The sequence below is a fragment of the Pan paniscus genome, chromosome 13, assembly GCF_029289425.2.
Source record: "Pan paniscus chromosome 13, NHGRI_mPanPan1-v2.0_pri, whole genome shotgun sequence".
In the NCBI taxonomy this organism is placed as follows: Eukaryota; Metazoa; Chordata; class Mammalia; order Primates; family Hominidae; genus Pan; species Pan paniscus.
Genome location: NC_073262.2, coordinates 58,209,161 through 58,234,682, shown reverse-complemented (window position 1 = coordinate 58,234,682; position 25,522 = coordinate 58,209,161). Strand labels below are relative to the sequence as shown.

Below are 25,522 nucleotides of genomic sequence, written 5' to 3'. Positions count from 1 at the left end.
AAAAAATGTTCATCATCACTGGCCATCAGAGAAATGCAAATCAAAACCACAATGAGATACCATCTCACATCAGTTAGAATGGCGATCACTAAAAAGTCAGGAAACAATAGGTGCTGGAGAGAATGTGGTGAATTAGGAACACTTTTACACTGTTGGTGGGACTGTAAACTAGTTCAACCATTCTGTAAGACAGTGTGGCGACTCCTCAAGGATCTGGAACTGGCAATACCATTTGACCCAGCCATCCCATCACTGGGTATATACCCAAAGGACTATAAAACATGGTGCTATAAAGGCACATGCACACGTATGTTTATTGTGACACTATTCACAAAAGCAAAGACTTGGAACCAACCCAAATGTCCATCAATGATAGACTGGATTAAGAAAATGTGGCACATATACACCATGGAATACTATGCAGCCAAAAAAAATGATGAGTTCATATCCTTTGTAGGGATATGGATGAAGCTGCAAACCATCATTCTCAGCAAACTATCACAAGGACAAAAAACCAAACACCGCATGTTCTCACTCATAGGTGGGAATTGAACAATGAGAACACTTGGACACAGGAAGGGGAACGTCACACACCGGGCCCTGTCATGGGGTGGGGGAGGGGGAAGGGATAGCATTAGGAGATATACCTAATGTAAATGATGAATTAATGGGTGCAGCACACCAACATGGCGCATGTATACATATGTAACAAGCCTGCACGTTGTGCACCTGTACCCTAGAACTTAAAGTATAATAAAAAATAAAAGACTTTTTCACAGAGACAACTGAAGTCATTGGACTGACCATCATCTTATCATCACTTTTATACACGTATCTTTAAGTGATCCAAAGTATTTTTTATTTCCTGCTACAACCAGAAGGAACTCAATATCTCATGTAAAATCAGTCTTTATGACTCTATTCTAGACTTTGTTTTTTACATTTTCATAGGAAGTTATTGCCATCCGCTATTCTTTCTATTTCCTGTGTACTTGTCTTACTCTATTGGTTCCTTCTGATTAGTTTTTAAACAGGTTTTGTTTCTCCTGCAAAACAAATAAAGTGAAAAAATCCTTCACTCTTTCCCATATTTGTTTAGTGTAAGATTTGATCTATCTTCTTGATACGTTAAAACTTCTGGAATAAATTCTCTATTCACAAAATCCATTTGTTTACATTCCTCCTTCTTTGTAGTTTGTTGTTTATTCCTATTGCTAATGTTGTCATTAATCTTCATATTAATAATGCCAAGGATATATTTGAGATTTCTTCTTCCTTATTTTCTGAGAAGCATTTGACCCTCTTGAAAACATTCTTTAGTAACTACTCTTCCATTGCATTCTATGTCAGAACATTCTCCCAATCTTCCAAAATCTTTGACAACTCCTCATTGTCTTTTGCTGGCACCTCCTTCTCCTCTACATTCTTCTTATATGTTGGAATGTTTTAAACCTGTATTCTAATTCCCATTTCTTCTTATACTATTCAGTCTCTAGGAGATTACATATAACTTGAATCATGAATATCAATATTATCATTTATAGTACAATTTCTTGAGTTCTAGTCCCAATAGCCTCTTCTGTATCATAATTTTGATGGTTCATAGCTCTCCAAATTCAGTAAGATTAAATTGATTTCATTATCTTCTTCCTATTATTTCTCTTTTATGTTGCTTTTATCCATCATGTTCCTTTAAAAAACTGTCACTTTGTATCGTTTTTCCTTGCATCTGTTAATTCTCCTCATAATATAATCTTCAGATCAAAGACAGGATGATTATTATAAAAATGCAAATCTGATCATAATTCTTCCCTGGTTTCTCTAATCATCACAGTCCAAGTAATAATTGATGATCATATTTACACAAGTCTTGAGGCTTTTTAAAATTTAACGATAAGTAACCACTTAACATGTTTAAGCAGAAATGAACATGTATATGCAACATTAAATGCCAGAAGACAGAAAAGTTTGACAGTGGTTGTTATTCTTGTATGAATATTATAAAAATATTTAATTGAGCAATAGCCCAGAAAATATACCTCATGTCTTTTCAAAATAACATGTAAATGATTTAATACAGCCAATTGAAAGATAAGTTAAGATTAGAAAAATCTTGACATCAAAAAATAACTTTGAATAAGTATGTTAAGGATTAGAAAACTCTTAGAAATACATATAAAATAAAATATTATTAAGGTAAAAACTAAGATGAAAATTATAATGTATATGAAATTTTTAAATAAAATATTCTAAATTGATTTAAGATAAAAGACATAGAGCACACTAAGCTGCAACTCCCATGTCCCCTTGGAGGGAGGACTTGTTTTAGCAACTGACAGCAGACAGCCTCTAGCTGCAGAGGGCAGCCTTTTATGAAGGCTAGCATTTCCCAGGATTGGATACTCTAATCTTATAACAGATGTATGAGACGGTATAAGGACAGTCATTTTGGCTCAACATAGGACAATTATAAATATCATATATCATATATCCTCCAGAGTTCCGCATGGGTTGTCTAAGATGGTATGTCAAGCCTGCATCACAGTTCAACTTCTCCACCTACTCAGTCCTGCTTCCAACCATACCTTCCACAAGTGTTGATCCCCAAGAAATATCCTGCATGCTAAAGTCTGTGTCAGCATTCAATTTCAGAGAATACAAGAGACAAAAAATGATTGGCCATGGTTATTTGGAGATAGAAGCACTTTTACTTTTTGTTTACACTTTCATTTTAGACATTTTACAACAAGCATGTATTTTGTTTTTCCTTTTTACATGTAATCTTATGAAGAATTACATAAGTAGTGTCTCCTATTAATATGAAAAAAGTATAAAAAACGTAAAAAACTTTAAGCAGAAGTGCAACCACTTTAAGAAGAATGCAACAACTTAGTAATCACAATGACCAATCTCATTTGACACTTTGAACAAAAAGATATCAAACATCATCAATGAAAATAACTATAAAGAGCATGTTGTCTAAAAACAGTTATGTCAGTTCCTTCAAAGGTGTGCGTCATTGCAGAATCATGGACAAAATTGCTTTTGTTTTTAAAGAATGCAAATAGAAATTAATAAATTAAGCATCTAATCCATAAAGTTAGGCAAAAAATGGAAAGAAGAAAAAAACCATGGAAAAATTAAGCTACTAAATTTAAAAAAGTAAAAATAATTGTAAACTTAATGCCTAAAATGTAGATATGGTACATGAATAAAAGTCATTAGAAAAAAAAATGTTAACAAGCATGTGACAGACATGTAAAAAAGATTATAACTATGCATATAATGTGAATTTAAACTAATTACTAACTTACAACCATGTGCTAATGTGGAAATCTCTAAGGAACTAATGGAGTGGAGAAAATATAAATTATTAAAATTAATTTGAGAGAATGTTACCCAAATTACTTTTGATGAAGCTGAGTATTATTTGAATTTGTAAATAATCATATCCAGAAATTATACCAATTTTAGATATTTCATGGGAGTGATTCATTACAAAATTTTAAGGAATATTAATTTACATATCATTTACTCCATAAGGTAGTTAAAAGGAGTTAGTTAATTAATTAATTAATTTTAAGATGTTTTCATGGCCTTAATTTTAAAAAACTTTATCAGCAAAAGATAAAAAATGGAAAACTACTGACAAGTCACATTTATGAATATACATTTATTAAGCATGCTAGCATCTATACTAATTACTTGACATGCATTTAACACCTTCAGCCATCTAAAAGGGTAGGATATTTTATAATCATCTCATTATCCATAAAGATACTAAGACTTAGCAGGTTTGGAGAAGTAGCTTATGAATACAAGGCTAAACTAGGAAAGAAATGGGATATAAATTCAGGTTTTTCTAACTCTACACTCAAACTATGAAGTTCTACAACCTACTCACTCAAAAGTTATAAATATAATATTAAAAAATATCCAGTTAGAGTATTAAAAATGATGAAGTCATCAAATGTGCTATTTTCTACAGATGAAAAAGGATAATCCAATATTCAGAAATGTATTCATGTAATTCTTCACATCAATAGTTCAAAAAGGAGAAAAACAGGAACTCCTCTCAAAATATGCTAAGAAGGTAATTGGATATATTTGAAATTTATTTCTAATTTATTTAAAAATGCTACCATTCTTTAAAGTTATGAATAGTCGAGCTTACATTCTGGTGAACAGGCATGTTTTTAACCATGAGTTTTCTAGCACTTGGCACAATAGCTGGTTATTATTTGCTTATATCAGTCAATATTACCTACAGTGATAAAAAATAAGTATAATTCCTATTAAAATTCATAATCTTTGTATTCTCATATTTGTCATTTGCTATCTAACCAATACATGAAAAGAAAAAACAAAAGCTACAGGAAAGGAAAACAGCAATATCATCACTCGCAGGTGATACAATTCTTATCCTGGCAAAGCAAAGTAAGTCAACTGAACGATTATTAGGATAATCAAGAGAGTTCAGTAAAATGACTGGTAATAAAATAAATATTCAAAAATTAAGGGTTCCTCAATGAAAGCAATACCACAGAGAAATATAATAAAAAAATTTCTTTCATAGTGAATAGAAAAAATGAAAATTCAAATTATTTAATAACTATGTGTAGGTCCTGGAGAAAGAAAACCATGAAATGTTAATGACAAATATATATACATTTATATACGAATGTACATATTCACATATTCAAATGTACTCATATATACACGCACATATATGCATACATTCACTGACAAATACACATACATACACATGTGCATATGTATTGCTTACCCTTATTGAACTATGTATTTATTTTTAGATTTTATATATTCATATATTATTATTGTGTTTGTAAATTATTTACATTCATTTATTTATATTGTTTTTAATGAGAGGATATATCATATTCTTAGTGAAAAACTATTACAGAGATTGTATCTTTCCTCGAAATGTTTTATGAATTTAATTCAACTTTTTAACAATCTTTCAGGCTGGCAAAGACTTAAAAGATTAATAATTCTCAGCATTGGAAAACATTTGCAGAATTACACGCTCTTACAGACTAAACATGAAAGTATAAACTGGTATAGGCTTTTTGCAGAATACCCTAAAGTTATTTACCAATTTTTTTTTTTTTCGGAGACAGAGTCAGCTCTTGGCTCTTGTCACCCAGGCTGGAGTGCAGTGGCTCCATCCCGGCTCACTGCAACCTCGGCCTCCCAGGCTCAAGCGATTCTCCTGCCTCAGGCTCCTGAGTAGCTGGGATTACAGGCGCCCACCACCAAGCGCAACTTATTTTTGTACTTTTAGTAGAGATGGGGTTTCGTCACGTTGGCCAGGCTGGTCTCGAACTTGACCTCAGGTGATCAGCCCTCCTCGGCCTCCCAAAGTGCTGGGATTACAGGCGTGAGCCACTGAGCCCGGGCTATTTACCAAATTTTCAGCAAATAAAGAATATATCTTTACCCAGCAATGGTACTTTTAGTAAACTTAGACATAGCTGCTCAGTTGCACAATAGATTAGAGAACAGGGATAGTTTGGGGCTTCAGTTTGTGGGCTGGAGAAAGAACAATTGATACTTCATACTATTCCCATATTTATTAATGTCCATATGCAAACACATATTTGCATACAATATGTCTTTTTAGGTTAACAAATATAATTCAGTATTTGCATAACAAAATGAGCACTGGTGGTAACAGAAATGGTGATTTAGAGGAAACACAAAAGGAATTTACTGAGAACCAAAAATAGTAAGTATTCAAACAATTATGAGGGCTTCTTTGGAAGGGATTATAAATGATCTTTTAAAAATACTATATGAAGGAGGATGGGCGCGGTGGCTCAGCCTGTAATCCCAGCACTTCGGGAGGCCGAGGCGGTTGATCACGAGGTCAGGAGATCAAGATCATCCTGGAGAACACGGTGAAACCCCATCTCTACTAAAAGTACAAAAAAATTAGCCCGGCGTGGTGGCGGGCGCCTGTAGTCCCAGCTACTCAGGAGGCTGAGGCAGGAGAATGGCGTGAACCTGGGAGGCAGAGCTTGCAGTGAGCCCAGATCGCGCCACTGCACTCCAGCCTGGGCGATAGACCAAGACTCCATTTCAAAAAAAAAAAAAAAAAAAAAATTACATGAAGGAAATTTAAATTGTATTAGTGAGTGAAAGAAGCCAATCTGAAGAGGCTATATAGTATATGATTCCAGGTATATGATATTCTAGATGAGGCAAAAATTAGAGACAGTAAAAAAATCTATGGTTACCAGGAGTTAGGTGGAAGAGAGGGAGGGAGGGAAGGAGGAAGGGAGGGAAAAATAAATAGGTGAAACACAGAGAAATTTGAGGTCAGTGAAAGTACTTTGTATGAAACTATAATGTAGATACATGACATTATACATTTGTTCAAATTCATAGAATGCACACTACGAAGAGTAAACTTGAGGTAAAATGTAGAGTCTGGGTGATAATGATGTGCCAATGTAGACTAGCACCACTGTGCTACGGAGTGTTGATAATGAGGGAGGCTATGCATGTGTGGAATAGAAAGTATATAGAAAATGCCTCTACCTTCCTGTCAATTTCATTGTTAACCAAAACTCTTCCAAAAAATAAAGTCTATTAAAAAATAAGTATGCAATATCTGTGACTCCTTTGCTTATAACCCTCATGGCTCATCATTTTACTAAAAGTAACAGCAAACCTCCTTATGTTGCCTTCAAGGTCCTACTTAATTTGTTCTTCAACTCATCTCTTCAACCTTATATTGGTTTACTGCACCCTTTTCTCACCCCACTGTGCCATATGACCTTCTTACTGTTCCTCAGACATGCCAAGCACTATTCTTTGCATTTGTTCTTTTCTCTGTCTGAAATGCTCTTCCTTTTTCCCTCTCTTTCTTCTGCTAAACAGCTACATATATCACTTTCTCATCCAGAAATGAGAACTTTTCAGAACAAGTTGTCCTCCACCAAGGCCTACCCCTGACCATGCTATTTAAAAGTAGAACGTGTTTCAGTTCAAAGACCTCAAGGGGAGAACACACCTGGCACCTTCCAGGAATGGCAAAAAAAACCACTGTGACTTTAGAAGAAAGAAAAAGTAAATCATAGTTATTTCTTGATGATGGGGATTTGGACGTATATTACCTGTGTCTTTATGTTTTCCTGTATCTTTGCAATTTTCCATTATGAGAATGTATTATCTAAATAATTGAAAAATTAGAAATATGATGAAGAAATAAAAGTTAAATTGGTAATAAATTAGGTCACCCCAGAACTTAAGAGCCAAATATGAGAGTGACCTATATACAAGTGTGTGTTGCAGCCTCTTTCTTCTTACTGTAGATAAATGTTTCTAATGGTGACTTATCACTAAACTCTTCTGTGAAACTAGTGCCTCTTTCTGCTTCTGTGACTGTGTCTTGAGCCTTATGCTTCACTTGCCCTGTAAGCCTTCTTGGTCCTACCTTAGAGTACTTTGGGCCAAAAGAACTGGGTAGATCACAGCAGTGTTCTATGCACCATTGATAACATTTCTAGTAATCAGAAAAAGTGTTTGAGTTTGAAATACCTAGGTATCACTAATTTATATTTCATTATAGTTCTATAGTTTGTAAAGCGATTACCTCTTAATGTGTTGATTGAGTGGACAATGAATTCAAGAAATGACTGTCTGAATGAGTCAGTCTTTATTAGATATAACATCAAGTTATTTTTTAAAATATAAGCTATTAAAACTGAATATGTATGAGGTTTTCCTGAATATTAAAAATATATCTCTATTAACACAGCTTATAGTTAAATCTCTATATGGAATAATATTTGATAGAGTAGAATGAAAGTATTCAGATACAATATGGTTGAATGATTAGACTAAGCCATTTTAATATAAATTCTTCCTCAGAATTAAAGCTAATCATTAAATATTATAATGATTATATAAAAAGTGATCACCATACCATACATGATTTTTTGCTTTATAATGTTTTTACCTATTAACACTAGACATAAGATATCAAAAGATGACAGTAGCATTAGGTCTTTACAGTACTTTACAGGATAAGCTCACCACCATTTTGAAGAGATAACATACCAAAACATCCAGCCTATTCCAAAATAAAATGCAATTATCTTCATGCAACATTTAAAGAAAGAAAACTATTATTTGAATAAAACTTGGTTTGATTGAGAAATGAGACACCACACAATGAATAAAAGATCAGTGCTGATCACTAGAGAAGGTAAGTCAATATGTAGGAAATGGGTTTATGAAAAGACACATTTTAATATATACCACAGAATTTAACAGATTTCACACATGAAATAAATTAATTACTGTCCCTGTCAGGGCCATTAAAATTTTTTTTCTTAAAATTGAAAATATATATGAGGATACTGAATATGGCCTTTGCGTTTGGTAATTGGCCAGACAAACATGTGAGAAAAAAAAGGGTAACTTTGGATTTGTTCAATTTGTGTTTGTTGACTAGAGGTAAAATAACACTACTGATTTTCTTCCAATCTCCTCATTGAAGTCTTTGTACTGATTAATCCCCCAGAATAAAATATGAACTAGAATGGCATTCTTTTATATGTCACTATCTCTTGTCACATAGCTCATATACTTGAAATCTCTTTCTGAGAAAATTCAACTGCATATTTTTTTCAAAATTAATCCTGAGGTAAGTTTCTTAACAAAAATAAGACAAATAATAATTGCCATGAGAAAAAAGACGCCTTCATGTTAGATTTTAATTTCTAACTTAGAACTACACTTAATATCTTTTTTCTCCTTAAAAAGATATTCGTATAATAGTGCTAAATTTTGATCATACTCTTTGTAGTGTACTGCATTGTACTAGAAGCTGGACAATACTCTTAATCTCTTCTTTTGATAATAAAACCCTCAAAATGCTTAATATAGGGATTCACACATAGGGTTTAAAATTTCTGAGTAGATGATTGCTATGGGCTAAATTGTGTTTTCCCAAAATTCAAATGTTGAAACCCTAACCCTCCCAATGTGATGATATTCAGAGATGGAACTATTGGGAGATAATTAGGTTTACATAAGTTCATAAGGGTGGAAGGGTGTGGCCCTCATGACGGGATTAGTGCCTTTATAGGTAAAAGGAGAAAGACCAGAGTTCTTTTTCTACCACGTGAGGATGCAGTGAGACGTCTGTCCAAAAACCAGAAAGACAGCCTGCATCAGGAACTGAATCAGCCAGCTTCTTAATCCTGGACTGCACAGCCTCCAGGACTGAGAGAAATTAGCTGTTGTTTAAGGCATTTAGTCTATGGCATGTTGCTATAGCAGCCTGAGCTAATATAGTATGTATAAGTATAAAATAACTTGTCAAATCGTATTATGTTATGAAGAAAAAAATGATGGCAAATGAATTAAAGAGTGCTGCAGAAGGGCGTGAGGTTGTTTTATAGAGCATAATCAGGGAAGGATTCACATAACCGGGGCAAAGTAATGAAGGATATTTGAGCAGAAGTATGCCTTTCTAGGAAAAAGTCAACACAAACTGAGAGAAAAGCACACACAGAGTCCCAAAGACAAGAATGTGTTTGTGAATTCTGGGACAGAAAACCAGAAAGATATGTGCTGAGAGATAAACTGAGGAGCAGAGAGGGATTAGTGAAGTGGAACCTTATGCACCATTGAAAAGTTTTACTTAGAGACAAGGGAAATCACTGAATGATTTTGAGCAAAGGAGTAACAGGATCTTATCTGTGTGTTTTTGTTTTGTTTTGTTTTTTGTTTTTTGAGACCGGGTCTCGCTCTGTCAGGCAGGCTGGAGTGTAATGGTGCGATCTTGGCTCACTGCAACCTCTGCCTCCCGGGATCAAGCGATTCTCCTGCCTCAGCCTCCCAAGTAGCTGGGACTACAGGAATGCACCATCACACCTGGCTAATCTGTATATTTTTAGTAGGGGCGTGGTTTCACCATAATGCCCAGGCTGGTCTCAAACTGCTGACCTTCTGATCCACCTGCCTCGGCCTCCTGAAGTGCTGGGATTATAGACGTGAGCCACCGTGCCCAGCCTTATCGATGTTTTAAAAGTATCACTGTTTTTTTGTGTATTGAATTGACTGTAGAGGAACACAAGTACAATTAGAGAGACCAGTGACTTTTGAAAGAGTTCAACCAACATTTCACAATGGTCTAGATCAGAATATCAAACTGGAAGTGATCGGAATTTTTTGGATGTATTTTGAAGAGCTAACAACACCATACTTATGCCAAAAACCTGAATTGGCTTTCTGTCATACCATGGTCTGCAAAAACTTACAGGTTTGGTTCCCTGGTTCCTTCTCCCACCTAATTTCTCTTACTTTCTTTGTGAATGCCCTCTAGTGAATCAAATCTATTCACAAACATCATGTCCTCAGAAACATCATTTCCTCAGAGAAGTTTTCTCAGAATACCCTACCTTATCCTAAATCCACCTACCTCATTTCACTCTCTTCTTGCTTGGATTTCTTCTCTTCATAGCACTTATAAATACATATCCATTATTATATTTTTTGTTCATTTATTCATCATCTGCCTCCCCTTTAAAAATATAAGCATAATAGAAAATATCATATTTTGAAACAGACATGAATAAACTTTATATCAGCTTGACTTGAAAATTGCTATTACTCTTAGATGCTGATTATGTTATACATTGCTGAAAAAGAATCTAAAATCTCACAAATATTTATTGAATTCTATATTCATTTACAATTTGTGTTCCATACCTTATTCATTATGCTGCTTTCCATTGATTAATTACATCTTAATCATAAAATGTAAGAAAAACTTATTAAGCCTACATGTCATAGCTTCTCTCACATTTATGATCTCATATTAAAAAAAGAAATTTCTATAAAAAACAGGGTTATGTAATCATGTGATTGTTTTATTACATTAGTGACCTAATACTATAAATGTGCTTTTAGCGAAAATCATGTTCTTTTATTTTTAAATCAATTCAAAAAGTTTACTGAATTCCTAATATATATGAGGCCATCAAGCTAGACAACATTCCCACCCTCAAAAAGCTTATAGTCTAATAGTGGATCTCATATTGCTATCAATCTGGGAACAGTTAACGGCTTAATATCGAGACTTCTAATAAACACAACATGTCTCCATTTATTTGGTCTCTAATTTCTTTAATCAGTGTTTCATAGTTTTTAGCATACACATATACATACTTTATTAGATTTATACCTAAGTGTTTCATGTTTTGGTGGGTTTTTTTAACTTTTAAGTTCAGGAGTACATGTGCACATTTGTTATATAGGTAAACTTGTATCATGGGGGTTTGTTGTACAGATTATTTCACCACCTAGGTATTAAGCCTAGAACCCATTAGTTATTTTTCCTGACACTCTCCCTCCACCTACCATTCACCCTCCAGTAGACACCAGTATGTGTTGCTCCTCTCTATGTGTCCCTGACATCTCATCATTTAGCTCCCACTTATAAGTGAGAACATATAATATTTATTGTCTGTTCCTGAATTAGATTGCTAAGGATAATAACCTCCAGCTCCACCCATGTTGTGGCAAAAAAGATGATCCCATTCTTTTTATGGCTGCATAGTATTTCATGGTGCATATGTAACACATTTTCTTTATTCAGTATACCATTTAGGTTGATTCCATGTCTTTGCCATTGTGAATAGTGAATATGTGTGTATGAATATACGTGAATATATGTGTGCATGTATCTTTAGAATAGGATAATTTATATTCCTTTGGGTGTATACCTGTTAATAGTCATGGGATTGCTGGGTCAAATGGTATTTCTGTTTTTAGGTCTTTGAGGAATTGCAACACTGTTTTCCACAATGGTTGAACTAATTTACACTCCCTACAACAGTTGTATAAGTTCCTTTTTTTTCTCTACAACCTCACTAGCATGTGTTATTTTTTGACTTTTAAATAACAGCCATTCTGATTGGTGTGAGATAATATCTCATTGTGGTTTTGATTTGTATGTCTCTAATGATCAGGGAAGTTGTGCTCGTTTTCATGTGCTTGTGGTCCTCATATATGTCTTCTTTCAAAAAGTGTCCATTCGTGCCCTTTACCCACTTTTTAATGGAGCTGTTTGTTTATTTCTTGTAAATTTGTTTGAGTTCCTTACTGATGCTTGATATTAGACTTTCATTAGATGCACAGTTTGCAAATATTTTCTCCTATTCTGTAGGTCATCTGTTTACTCTGTTGATAGTTTTTTTTTTTTTCTTTGGAATTGCTTTTGGCATCTTCGTCACGAAATCTTTGCCCATTCCTGTTCCTATGCCCAGAATTGTATTGCCTAGGTAGTCTTCCAGTTTTTATAGTTTTGGGTTTCACAACTAAGTCTTTATTCCACCTTGAGTTAATTTTTGTATATGATGTAAGGAAGGGGTCCAGTTTCAATCTTCTGCATATGGCTAACCAGTTATCCCAGCACTATTTATTAAATAGGGAGTGAGTCCTTTTCCCATTGCTTTATTTTTAAGTCAACTTTGTCAAAAATCAGATAGGTGCAGGTATGTCTGGGCTCTCCATTGTGTTTCATTGGTCTATGTTCCTGTTTTTGTACCAATACCAAGCTGTTTTGGTTACTGTAGCCTTGTCATATAGTTTGAAGTTTGGTAGCATGCTTCCTCCAGCTTTGTTCTTTCTGCTTAGAAATGCCTTGGCTATTTGGGTTCCTTTTTGGTTCCATATGAATTTTAAAATACTTTTTCTAATTATAGGAAAAATGTATTGATAGTTTAATAGGAATAAAATTGAATCTATAAATTTGGAGAGTATACCCATTTTTATGATATTGAGTCTTACTATCTATGAACATGGAATGTTTTTTGCATCATCTCTGATTTCTTTGAGCAGTGTTTTGTGGTTTTCCTTGTACAGATCTTTCACCTTCCTGGTTAGCTGTCTTCTTAGGTATTTTATTCTTTTTGTGGCAATCATGAATGGGACTGCATTCCTGATTTGGCTCTCAGCTTGACTGTTGTTTGTGTACAGGAATGCTAGTAATTTTTGCACATTGATTTTATTTCCTGGGACTTTGTTGAAGTTGTTTATTAGCTTAAGAAGCTTTTGGGCTAAAATTGTTGGGTTTTCTAGATATAGGACCATGTTGTCTGCAAACAGGGATAGTTTGACTTACTCTTTTCCTGTTTGGATGCCCTTTATTTCTTTCTCTTTCCTAATTGCTCTGGCTAGGACTTCCAATGCTATTTTGAATAGGAGTGGGGAGACACGGCATCCTTGTCTTGTGCTGGTTTTCAAGGGGAATGCTTCCAGGTTTTTCCCATTCAGTGTTATGTTGGCTGTGGGTTTTCATAGATGGCTCTTATTATTTTGAAGTATGTTCATTCAATACTTAGTTTATTGAGAGGTTTTAACATGAAGGGATATTAAATTTTATCAAAAGCCTTTTCTGCATCTTTTGAGATAATCATGTGGTTTTTGTCTTTAGTTCTGATTATTTGGCAAATCACATTTATTGATTTGTGTATGTTGAACCAACCTTGCATCCCAGTGATAAAGCCTACCTGATTGAGGTGGATAAGCTTTTTGATGTGCTGCAGCATTTGGTTTGCCAATATTTTGTTGAGGATTTTTGCACCAATGTTCTTCAAGGATACTGGCCTGAAGGTTTCTTTTTTGTTGTATCTCTGCCAACTTTTGGTATTAGGATGAGGTTGGCCTCATAGAATGAGTTAGGGAGGAGTCCATTCTTTTCAATTGTTTGGAGTAATTTCAGTAGGAATGGTACCAGCTCTTCTTTGTTTATCAGGTAGAATTCAGCTGTGATCTGTTCAGTCCAGGACTTTTTTTTTCTGGTTAGTTGGCTATTGCTGATTCAATTTTGGAGCTCATTATTGGTCTGTTCAGGGGTTTAATTTCTTTCTGGCTCAGTTTTTGGAGGATGTATGTGTCCAGGAATTTATCCATTTCTTCTCAATTTTATAGTTTATGTGCATAGAGGCATCCATAATACTCTCTGATGATTATTTGTGTTTTCTGTGGGGTCAATAGTAATATCCCCTTTGTCACTTGTTACTGGATATAATTTGCTAATAGTTTATTGTGCATTTTTACATGTATGTTCTTAGGAAATATTGGTCTGCAATTTTGGTTTCTTATCTTTTTCCTGGTTTTGGTATCAAAGCAATGCTGGCCTCATAACAAGATTAGAAAGTCTTCACTTCTCTTCTATTTCCTGCAAGAGATTGTGATGAATTAGTATTTTTTCTTTCTTAAATATTTGGTAGAAGCCACCGGTGAAGTCATGTTGGCTTGAAGTTTCCTTCATTTGAAGGATTTTACCTACAAACTCAATTCCACAAATCCTTATATAACAATTTAGACTATGTATTTCTTCTACAGCAAGCTTTGATTGTTTGAGACTTTCAAGGTTATAACATTTCATCGAAGTTGTTGATTTTATGGTATTTAAGTTGTTCATAATATTTATTTCCTTATTATTCTTTCATTGTCTGTAATATCTACAAGGAGATTCTGCTTATCTTCTTGATATTTTGACAATAATTTCTCTTTTTTATCTCTTTCTTTTTTCAGACTCCCTTTCTCTCTCTCTCTCTCTTCAGTCAAGATGGCTGAAGGTTTATAAATTGCATTTATCTTTTCAAATAGCTAGCTTTTTATTTGACTGATTTTCTTGTTGATATTCCCTGTTTTCAGTTTCATTGATATCTTATACATTAATTACTTCCTTCCTTCTATTTGCTTTCTGTTTAACATTATCTTTTCCTACATTATTGGAGTGAAAACCTTATACTATTAATTTAAAATCTCTTGTAATTTATATCTTGATTTTAATTATATTAATTATATAATTATATATTTCATGTATAATTAACACAATATATTATGTATTCTATATAATAGCATATACATTATATGAATACATATATGTATATGTAATTCCATATAAATATATAATAATAGTTATAGCATTTAATTTAATTACCTTTACTTCTAAGTACTATTTTAGCTGCTTCCCCTACATTTTCAAATGTTTTATTTTTCTTAAATCCCAAATATTTATAATTTCCCTTATGACTTCATCTTTAGCCTCTTTTAATTAAGAAATATGTTATTTAATTTCCAAATATTTCAGGATTCTCTAGTATCTTTCTGGTAACGATTGCCAGTTGAATTCCATTTTAGTCAAAGAACACATTTTGTATTATTTCAACTTATATTATTTTCTTTTAAGTTTATTTATTTTCCAGCATATACTTACCCTGATGAATATGTCATATGCACCTGAAAATAATATGTATTCTGATGACTTTCTGTAATCATTAATTAGGCCAATTGGATTTACACTGTTGTTTTGGTCTTTTATAACTTTAATAGTTTTTTGTCTACTTTTTCTATTGATTATTTGTAGAGAAGTGTTGATATCACCAATCATTATTTTGATTTTTTTCTGTTAATTTCTACTTTTACTTCTATCAGCTTTTGCTTTATGAATTTTGATGCTTTTTAGGCAGTACATTTATATTTAATATTACTGTCTCTTCTTGCTGAATACACCCTTTCATCATCTTGTAATGTCCCTCTTTATCTCAAATAATAAGCTTTGTTTTGAAATATTGAAGTATCCACCCCCATCTTCTTTTTCCTGATTAATGTCTGCATAATACATTTTCTTCATACATTATTTTTACTTGTCTAGATTTCTATACTTCAAGTGAAACTTTTGAAGGCAGCATATCATTATGTCTGGCTCTTTCCTAACAATGCCTTTCTTTTAACTGGTTTGTTTAGAGTATTTACCTTTAATATTATTACTATTATGGTATATTTTTGTCTATCATCTTTTTAGTAATTTCTCTCTGTTTAAGTATTTTTCCATCCTCTTTTTGGGTCTACCCTAAATGAAATTGATTATTTTTTATTTTTCCTTTTTAATCACATTATCATTTATAGGTATTTAAAAATTGTGTAACCCTAAGATTTACTCTTTTTGTCTCTATATATAGTAATATATGTATATAAAAATATGTATATATTGGATTAATCACAGTCACCTTCAAATTATAAATTGCTTCATGCATAAGCTATAAATCTATAAAAGTATACTCCCAAATTCTTTTTTTATCTGTTCTTATTTTATATTATATTTTACTTTATGTAATACCTTGCTAATATATTTACTATAGACTATCATTTTTCTTCTAGATAAATTAGCAACAAAAATGTCTTCCATACTTTAATTTTCGGGTAATTTTTATTTCTTTGTCTGGATTCAGGTTTCTGTCTGACATTATAGTTCTTCTACGTAAAAAACTTCCTTTACCTTTTCTTGTAATCTAGGTTTTATTTGTCAATATGTTGTTACTTCTCCATTTTTGAAAAATATTTTTGCTATGTTTAGAATTTTAGGTTGACAGATCTGTTTCACTTTTGTTTCTTTCAGCACTTCATGTTTCACTTCATTCTTCTGATTTGCATGAAATGTCTTTTCTAATTCTTATCATTATTCATATTTATTCGATTAATCTTTTTTATTTGTCTAATTCAGTATTAACTTTATATCATAAGCTTTAGCAGTTTTTATATGATATTTCCAGATAATGATGTTGGGATTATTTGCCCTGCGTGGAGCTCTTGAGATTTTTGGACATACAGTTTGATGTTTTTCATTATTCTTCCCTGTTCTCTCTTTTCTCCCCCTTATATTCCAGCTATATATATTTAGAATGTTTGTTATTGTCTGAGATCTCTTTAATGTTGTGTCAGTTTGTTTAAATTATCTTTTTTCCACTTGTGTTTCAGTTCAGATAATTTTCATTGATCTATCTTCAAATTCAACAATGTTTTTCTTGATAGTTTTGATCAACTGGTGAGTCCCTTGAAGATATTCTTGCTCTCTGTGATTGTAGTTTTTAAAATTTCTAGTGTTTTCATTTGACACTTTCTTAAAATTTTATCCCCCTACTAAAATTATTTATTTATTTATGTATATTAGCTATTATTTCCACTAGAGTCTTTACCATATTGATTATACTTATTTTTAAATTTCTCTCTAATAATCTAAGCCTCTGGGCCATTTCACAGTTGGCTTCTGTTGTCAGGTATCAAATGAGGCTTTTGTTCTCGCATTTTTAGTATCTCTTAACATTTTATTCATCGCTGTACATGGCGTATAGAAACATAATATATAGAAACTGAGGTATGTATGTCGAGAAATAGGAACCCCCTCTTCATTTGTGGTGGATTGAGTCAACCTACTTAGGAATTGAGTTGGTTTTGGTTTTTATTGTCCTGCAGTGACTTTTAGTGCACCACTGGCTTCATTTTTCTCTGTTATAATCACTTGCTTAAAGTAGAGATTACATACTGTAGGAGTCTTCTCCATGTTCCTGCTTCATCCTCAGCAGGAACTCTGACACTTTAGAAAGGGTTTCTGTCTGTGTTCTTGCCCCTCTTTCCTCAGGAAATGCTACCTAACCTAGTGCTGGGAAGTGGAGGCAGGGGTTCTCTGCTTGCTTGACTCAGTTTGTGTCACAGAAGCAGAATATTTTCTATAACTGTTAAAATCTTTCAGTAATCATTTGCATGACACTGTATGTTGAAAGTTTAACTAGGTATAAATAATTAAATTGAAATATTTTACTGTGAACAAATAATTTGAATGCAATATTTTGTATTTGAATATAATTATCATTATATTTTCACAAAGTAAAATAGTATCATTTTAATGATGCGTTTGCACTAAACCTTGGCATTTGTTGCTGCAAGGAGATATTCCCTGTCATTCAAATTATTATTCACTTTTAGATAATTTGTCTTTTAATCTCGGCTACTTTTAAATTTTCTTTTTCTTTAAAAATTTGAAATCCTATGTCAATAAATCTAAAGTTTTTGTTTTGGATTTAAGTTGTCCATCTCATAACACAGTGAGCTTTTTGAACCTAAAGACTCATTGGCTTTTGTTTTGTTTTGTTTTTTACCTTTTGGAAAATCTCTATTATTTCTTTCAATGGACCTTCTTCCTAAATGTTCATATTATTTTTCTATCACTCTTCAGAGACATACAGTAAATTTTCTCATTCTAGTGTTTAAATAACTGAACTAACATACATTCTGCAAGTTTAGAGAATGTTGTTTTTAGTTAAACATGTGGAGACAATGACCAGTTAATAATATACTGGTCAAAGGAGATTAATCTTAATCTCTTTTTTATATACTGAATCTCTTTTTTATATTTTCTCTCATTTCATCTGAGTTCTGTTTTATTTCCTCAAATATATTACATATACTCAGTTTCTCTCAGTTTCTATCTATTTTCTTGTTGTATCCATCCATTTGGTTCTTCATTTCAATGAGTATGTTGTATTTCACCTATTCTCAGATGCATATTTTAATATTTTTTATCTCTGAAATTGTGACATATTTGCTACCTGATGGCATGCTAAAACTATCACCAGGTGTGTGTTATTATTAACTAGTAATTGTCTCCACATATATAACTAAAAACAACATTCTCAAAACTTGCGGGATGTATGTTAGTTCACTTATTTTTTAAAAATCTCATGTAGATATTGAATTAAAAGAAAGAAAATGTATTGTTGGTAGTTAATGCTAAATGTACTGGTCATCCCATCTACCTGCCTGTTATCTGAATCATCTCTCTCAAGTTCAAAGTCCCATCTACCTACCTTTCAGAGTTACATCTAATACCTTCAAGTGGTAATTTGAAAGACCAAACAAATAGTATTTTGCTTGTGTTAAAATGCTCATTTTTCTAATGAATGCTAACAAAAAAAAAGACATAATTTTCCACCAATTATCATTTAGTTAAAACTAATAAAATTAAATATATATTTAGGAGACCACTATGTATATGACTATAGCTGAAAACACAGCTTTTGATTCAAATAGACATGTTTACAAAATTAGATTCTACCATTAATGCCTGCACAATAAGAAAAAAAGTCACTAGATCACTCTATGGCACCTAATGTTAACTCACTATCAAGTCTCTAGTGTTCCCATCTTCCTTAGTGATGCAAACCTAAATTTGAGTTTAGAGCCAAGATTAAAATCTGTATTACTAGCCTAGATTTTTGTAACATGGACTATGTGGCTAGATTATGCCCTATATGATTTACTGAGGAAAGTTGTGTGGAAATTATAGGAAATTTTCTTGGAAAAATGGGGCAAAATCCTTCTTTCTTCCTCACTTTTCCTGCTGCTTACAGTATGAATGTAATACCTGGAAGTCTACCAGCCATCTTTGACCATGTGGTGATGGGCTGCATAAGGCAGAGCAGAAGGATAGAATTCTGAGTCCCTGATGAAACTTTGTAGCCACAATGGCATTTCTGGTCTTCTTATATTTAAGAAATATATCTGTAAACTTGCACTGATATTATTTTAAAAATGTTTTTCTATGCTGATGAACTAGCTTGCGTCTGCTCATCTATAAAGTTTAAATAATTATAGTAATGATATAGTTTGGCTGTGTCCCCTCCCAAATCTCATCTTGAATTATAGTTCCTATAATCCCCACCTATTGTGGGAGGGACCTGGTGGGAGGTAATTGAATCATGAGGGCGGTTTTATCCATGCTATTCTCATGATAGTGAGTGAGTTCTCATTAGATCTGATGGTTTTATAAGGGGTTTTTCCCTCCCCTTTGCTCTGCCCTTCTCCTTGCTGCCACCATGTGAAGAAGGTTGTGTTTGCTTCCCCTTCCACCATGACTGTCAGTTTCCTGAGGTCTCTCTGGCCCTGAGGAAATGTGAGTCGATTAAACCTCTTCCCTTCATAAATTACCCAGTCTTGGTTATTTATTCATAGTAGCATGAGAATGGACTAATAGAGTAAATTGGTACTGCAGACAGTGGGTGTTGCTATAAAGATGCCTGAAAATGCAGAAGCAACTGTGGAACTGGGTAACAGGCAAAGGTTGGAACAGTTTGAAGGGCTTGGAAGAACGTAGGAAAATGTGGGAAAGTTTGGAACTTTCTAGAGTCTTGGAGGGCTCAGATGGCAGGAAGATATGAGAAGGTTTGGAACTTCTAAAAGACTTGTTGAATAGCTTTGACCAAAATGCTGATAGTGTTATGGACAATGAAGTCCATTCTGAGGTGGTGTCAGATGGAGATGGGACACTTGTTGGAAACTGGATCGCTCTTGCTATGCAAAGAGACTGGTGGCATTTTGCCCCTGCCCCAGACTTTGAACTTGAGAGAGATGATTAAGGGTATCTGATGGAAGAAATTTCTGTTTTTGTCACCCAGGCTGGAGTGCAGTGGTGCAATCTTGGCTCACTGGAAGCTCCGCCTCCCAGGTTCATGCCATTCTCTTGCCTCAGCCTCCTGAGCAGCTGGGACTACAGTCGCCCACCACCACGCCCAGCCAATTTCTTTTGTATTTTTAATAGAGACAGGGTTTCACTGTGTTAGCCAGGATGTTCTCGATCTCCTGACCTCGTGATCCACCCACCTCAGCTTCCCAAAGTGCTGGGATTACAGGCGTGAGCCACCGCGCCTGGCCAACAGAAGAAATTTATAAGTAGAAAGGCATTCAAGAGGAAGCAGAGCATAAAAGGTGGGAATCTTTGCAGCCTGGCAATGTGATAGAAAAAAAAAACCAAAAAACTATTTTCTGTGAGAAATTCAAGCTGGCTGCAGAAATTTCCATAAGTAACAAGGAGCTGAATGTTAATCACCAAGACAATGGGGAAAATGTCTCCAGGGCATGTCAGAGAACTTCACAGCAACCCCACAGCACAGGCCCAGTGGCCTAGGAAGAAAAAATGGTTTCCTGGGCCAGATCCAGGGCCCCCCCTACTGTGTGCAGTCTAGGACTTGCTGCCTTTTGTCCCAGCTGCTCTAGTCATGGTTAAAAGGGCCCAACGTATAGTTCAGGCCATTAGTTCAGAGGGTGCAAGCCCCAAGCCTTGGCAGCTTCCACATGGTGTTGAGTTTGTAGGTGTACAGAAGTCAAGAATTGAGGTTTGGGAACCTCTGCCTAGATTTCAAAGGATGTATGGAAGTGCCTGGGTGTCCAGGCAGGAGTTTGCTGCAGGGGAAGCATCCTCATTGAGAACCCCTGCTAGGGCAGTGCAGAAGGAAAATGTGTGGTTTGAGGCCATACACAGAGTGCCCACTGGGGTGCTTCCTGGGGGAGCTGTGAGAAGAGCGCTACTGTTCTCCAGACCCCAGTATGGTAGATCCACTGACAGCTTGCATCATGCACCTGGAAAAGCCACAGGCACTCAATGCCAGCCCAAGAACGCAGCCAGGAGGGAGGTTGTACCCAGCAAAGCCACAGAGCTGGAGCTATCCAAGACTATGGTGACCTGGATGTGAGACATAGAGTCCAAGGAGATCATTTTGGAGCTTTAAGGTTTGATGACTGCCCTATTGGATCTCATACTTGCAAGGGGCCTGTAGCCCCTTTGTTTTGGCCAATTTCTTCCATTTAGAAGAGCTGTATTTATGCAATGCCTATATCCCCATTGTATCTAGGAATTAACTAACTTGCTTTTGATTTACAGGCTCATAGGTGGAAGGGACTTACGTTGTCTCAGATGAAACTTTGGACTTGGAATTTTGGGTTAATGCTGGAATGAGTTAAGACTTTGGGGGACTGTTCAAAGGGCATGGTTGTGTTTTGAAATATGAGGAAATGAGATTTGGATGGGGCCAGGGGTGGAATAATATTGTTTGGCTTTGTCCTCACTCAAATCTCATCTTGAATTGTAGTTCCCATAATCTCCACCTATTGTGGGAGGGATCTGGTGGGAGGTAATTGAATCATGGGGTGGTTACCTCCATGCTGTTCTCATCATGATAGTGAGTGAGTTCTCACAAGATCTGATGGTTTTATAAGGGGCTTCCCCCCCCACCCCACTTCACTCTGCCCTTCTCCTTGCTGTCACCATGTGAAGAAGGATGTGTTTGCTTCTCCTTCCACCATGACTGTGAGTTTCCTGAGGCCTCCTCAGCCCTGCAGAACTGTGAGTCAGTTAAACCTCTTTCCGTGATAAATTACCCAGCCTCAGGTATTTCTTCAAGCAGTGTGAGAACAGACTAATATAGTGACTATTTCTTTAGGTTTTTTGTTATAAAGAATAAATTAGGAATGTATGAAATTTTGTAGCCCAGTGCCTGGCACACAGAAATTGTCTTAAAAATGTTGGCCAATTTTGTGCATTATAAAAAAGTTGTTAATGTGATTTCTTCCTTTGAAAATGTCACGTATCATAAGGCCCATTTTTCCCCTTTCTATCTTCCACAACATGACATGTAGTCAATAACAATGCGATTTGCAAATAATCTGAATATATAAAATTATGTAAAAATATGTCAAAATTCAAACAAGCTAAAGAATATGTAGGAATTCCTTTGAAGCCTGTGATTAACTATATTCATTTTTTAAAAGAAAATTATTTCTTTTATATGATGCATATGTTATCGATAGTTATAATACAAATCAATCATTCTATGTATAAATACAGCCCACATAAATATTTACGTGGGTAAGAAAAGAGATTTACCTATTCTTGTAAAAGAGTATTCCTACAAAACAAAATTTGATTTTTGAAGTGTGTATATTAAGATTTAGGTAAATATATCTCTCTACATATTTTAATTTTAGAGTAAAGTATGGTCCTTTAATGCCTTCTTATAAAACTATTACATTTTCATTATGTTGTAACCACGAATTTTCTACAAAATATCCCTAGAAGATCAAACCTCTCTTTAGATTGACTGAAAGATGTACAAAAGTGGGGGATTTTCCTTTGGCCTACTTGAAGGTAATAATTAAAGTTTTGTGTGTCTGCCCATTGTTCTGGGGTTACATGGATTCAAGCTTATTGACAACCCAACCCTGGTATTACATTTTCTATGAGATCATATATTCTATCTCGCCAACAGGAGATAATCCGAATGTCAAATGTGAGTTGCATTTTTGTGTTTGACTAACTTCCATGTGTATTGGAAGGCAGGATAAGGATAGTGGAGCATTTAGACAGCTTTACTTCTAATACATGTAACAGGTAAAGTTGCCTCCTGAATCACTATGAATGTCAATGGGTGCCAAATCATAGAAGTTTCTGCAGCAAGCATCTGAATAGTCCCAATTTTGTCATATGTAGAATGTGCATGCTTTGTTCTGACGGTTGTTTTCTTACAGACCTTGCATATGTAAGGTGCAATTCTGCAATTCCTCTTAGAAGCACTATTCTTTATTTTATTGAAAAGCAGAACAAGGAGTGGCATAAAACCTATATAGTTCACAGGCTTGTAAGTTAAGGCCTCAGGCAAACCATTCTTTCTTTTGTCTTGTCCCCCATACTTGCAGGACAATCTCAATGTTAACTTGCTCTACACTGAGAGGATGTATTATACGCTGACCTCCCCAAATAATAACTATCAAACATGCTTTATATCTTCTCTACCTTATGATTGATTCTTAACCTAGTTTTTCTTTATTGTATTATTAAGTGAATATTATATAAATATTAAGATGGGTGATTTCGTCCATAAAAGATACATCTTTTTAAAACCAAAGTAAGACTGAAAATAATGTTTTACTCACTTGGAAAGTGAAAGTGAAAGTGTTAATGATCCTGTACTGGAATGGCACTTACCTTAATACTGATGTAGAGGCAGATACCATATTTATCTTAAACTACCCCAGAGCAAAGAACCTGTGAAGAAGACAGTTACCTTTGGAACCATATTTATCATGTAAATAGCTCAGAAAAGGATACTGCCAGTTACATCTTTAAAGTACAAAAATGCATGCATTTCACTATTTTGTAAATGCCAGAGAGATGCAGCATCCGTTAGAGTTAACGGTGCGGCACTTTTGTGTTCAGTAGCATGAATCATTAATCATGAGACAGGCCATATTCTTGTACTGCTTCTGCTTTCATTACTTGGCCTAATTAAACAGTTCTCTGAACTGGAATCTCAGATTCCTCTGTTACAGATTATCATTAATTATGGTGAAAGTGCTCAGAGATGTTGGACTCAATTATATTCTACTCAACTCTGGCACCGTGTGATTCATTGCGCAGCCTGCTCTGCAGATGTACTCTTTTCTTATCTCGCACTCCCACTTTTGTAAATTGGGCTCTGGCAGCCAACAAACTAAGAGTTATGTGCTGCGTTTTCATTAAAAACATGTTGGAGAAGCACAGACCAATTAAGGATTCTGTATTTTATAAGGAGTGATGAGACGAACAGTGGATTCTGGGAGAATTAGCTCTGTGAAGGAACAATCTCAATCTTATTGTATTGCTAAATTTGGTGCCTGGGTTTTTGGGGGGTTTTTTGTTTTGTTTTGTTTTTCAATTGGCTAAGTCTCTGGCTTGCAACTTTTTTAAAAAATTAAAATAAATTAATTTATTGCAAACTCAATAGAAAGAAACTCAAAATTGTGTTTGGTGCTTGTGTGAGCTACTGGAAAACATTTCCAGTGACATATGCCAAACATATTATAGCTCAAAAGACACTACTTTCACCAACTTTGACAATCATTTTTATGCTATGTAATACAATCTCTTCTATAGCACTAAGTTTAGGCAGACTGGACTAATATTTTGGCATAGACAAAGCCAGAATATCAGGATTTGCAGGCTTTGGGTAGTGTTTGGGATATGTGTTTGGGGGAAGGGGAGTGTATGATTTGACATATGGCACATGCGAATCAAATTATCCCAAAGTACTTCTATTGCATTTAAAATTTGTTTATTTGTTTAAGGAATCTATTTTTTTTTCTTCTTTTATTCTCCTTCCCTCCCTTGTTCTGTCTCTCCCTACCTCTCTCCTTCCCTCCTCCCTTCTTTCCTTCTTTTTTGTCTTTCTCTTTCAGGGGAGTCAAAAGATTTTTCTTTTGTTTCAAATAATACAGAAACTGTATTTTAGTAATTAAAATGTAACAAAGCTTATAACAAACTAATGTCTTCAGTTTCCCCATTGGCTACAAAACCATACCAAAAAACCTAAATGTTTAAAATCAATAGTATTTTAGCATTTCATGAAAAGAAACTATGTTTATCTAATTTAAATGTGAAAAAACACAAAAATGAAATTTTATTTGCAGATTATCTTTAAGAAGTTGCATGGCCTTTGATACTTTATGGATCATAATTCAGAGATTTTACAGAAACTAAACTGCAGTGATAAACATGCAAATATATTTGGGAAGCGTTTAAGTAGGCTATTCAGTTTTCTCTTCCTTTTTTATCATAAATTCTAAATTATAATAGAAATACTTGGCATTTAAAACAGCTGGTCTTAAAGTGAAATCAGTTGTCATTCAATTTACTTCTGTTGTCATTAAAAAAATAAATTATCAGGGTTTTACCTGAAAACATTTATTTAATAAAAAGTAAGCATTAAAATAATTTTATAATATGAGAAGTTTGTGTTATTATTGATAAGATGATATAATTATATCATTCAATGACAATTTTTTTAAAATCTCCGGGCAGAACACAATTGCACAATTTCATCTA

The 25,522-nt window shown here is 34.2% G+C and overlaps 1 long non-coding RNA gene across 1 annotated transcript in view; it reads right to left on the bottom strand.

The window, feature by feature from the left end:
- LOC117979394 (uncharacterized) overlaps nt 1-25,522 on the bottom strand; it is a 136,786-nt gene that overhangs the window by 91,017 nt on the left and 20,247 nt on the right. Inside the window, exons 4-5 of the long non-coding RNA XR_004670178.3 lie at nt 23,648-23,707; nt 10,460-10,561 (exon numbers count right to left, since the gene is read on the bottom strand). This is a non-coding gene — a long non-coding RNA (uncharacterized LOC117979394). The remainder of the gene's footprint in view (nt 1-10,459; nt 10,562-23,647; nt 23,708-25,522) is intronic.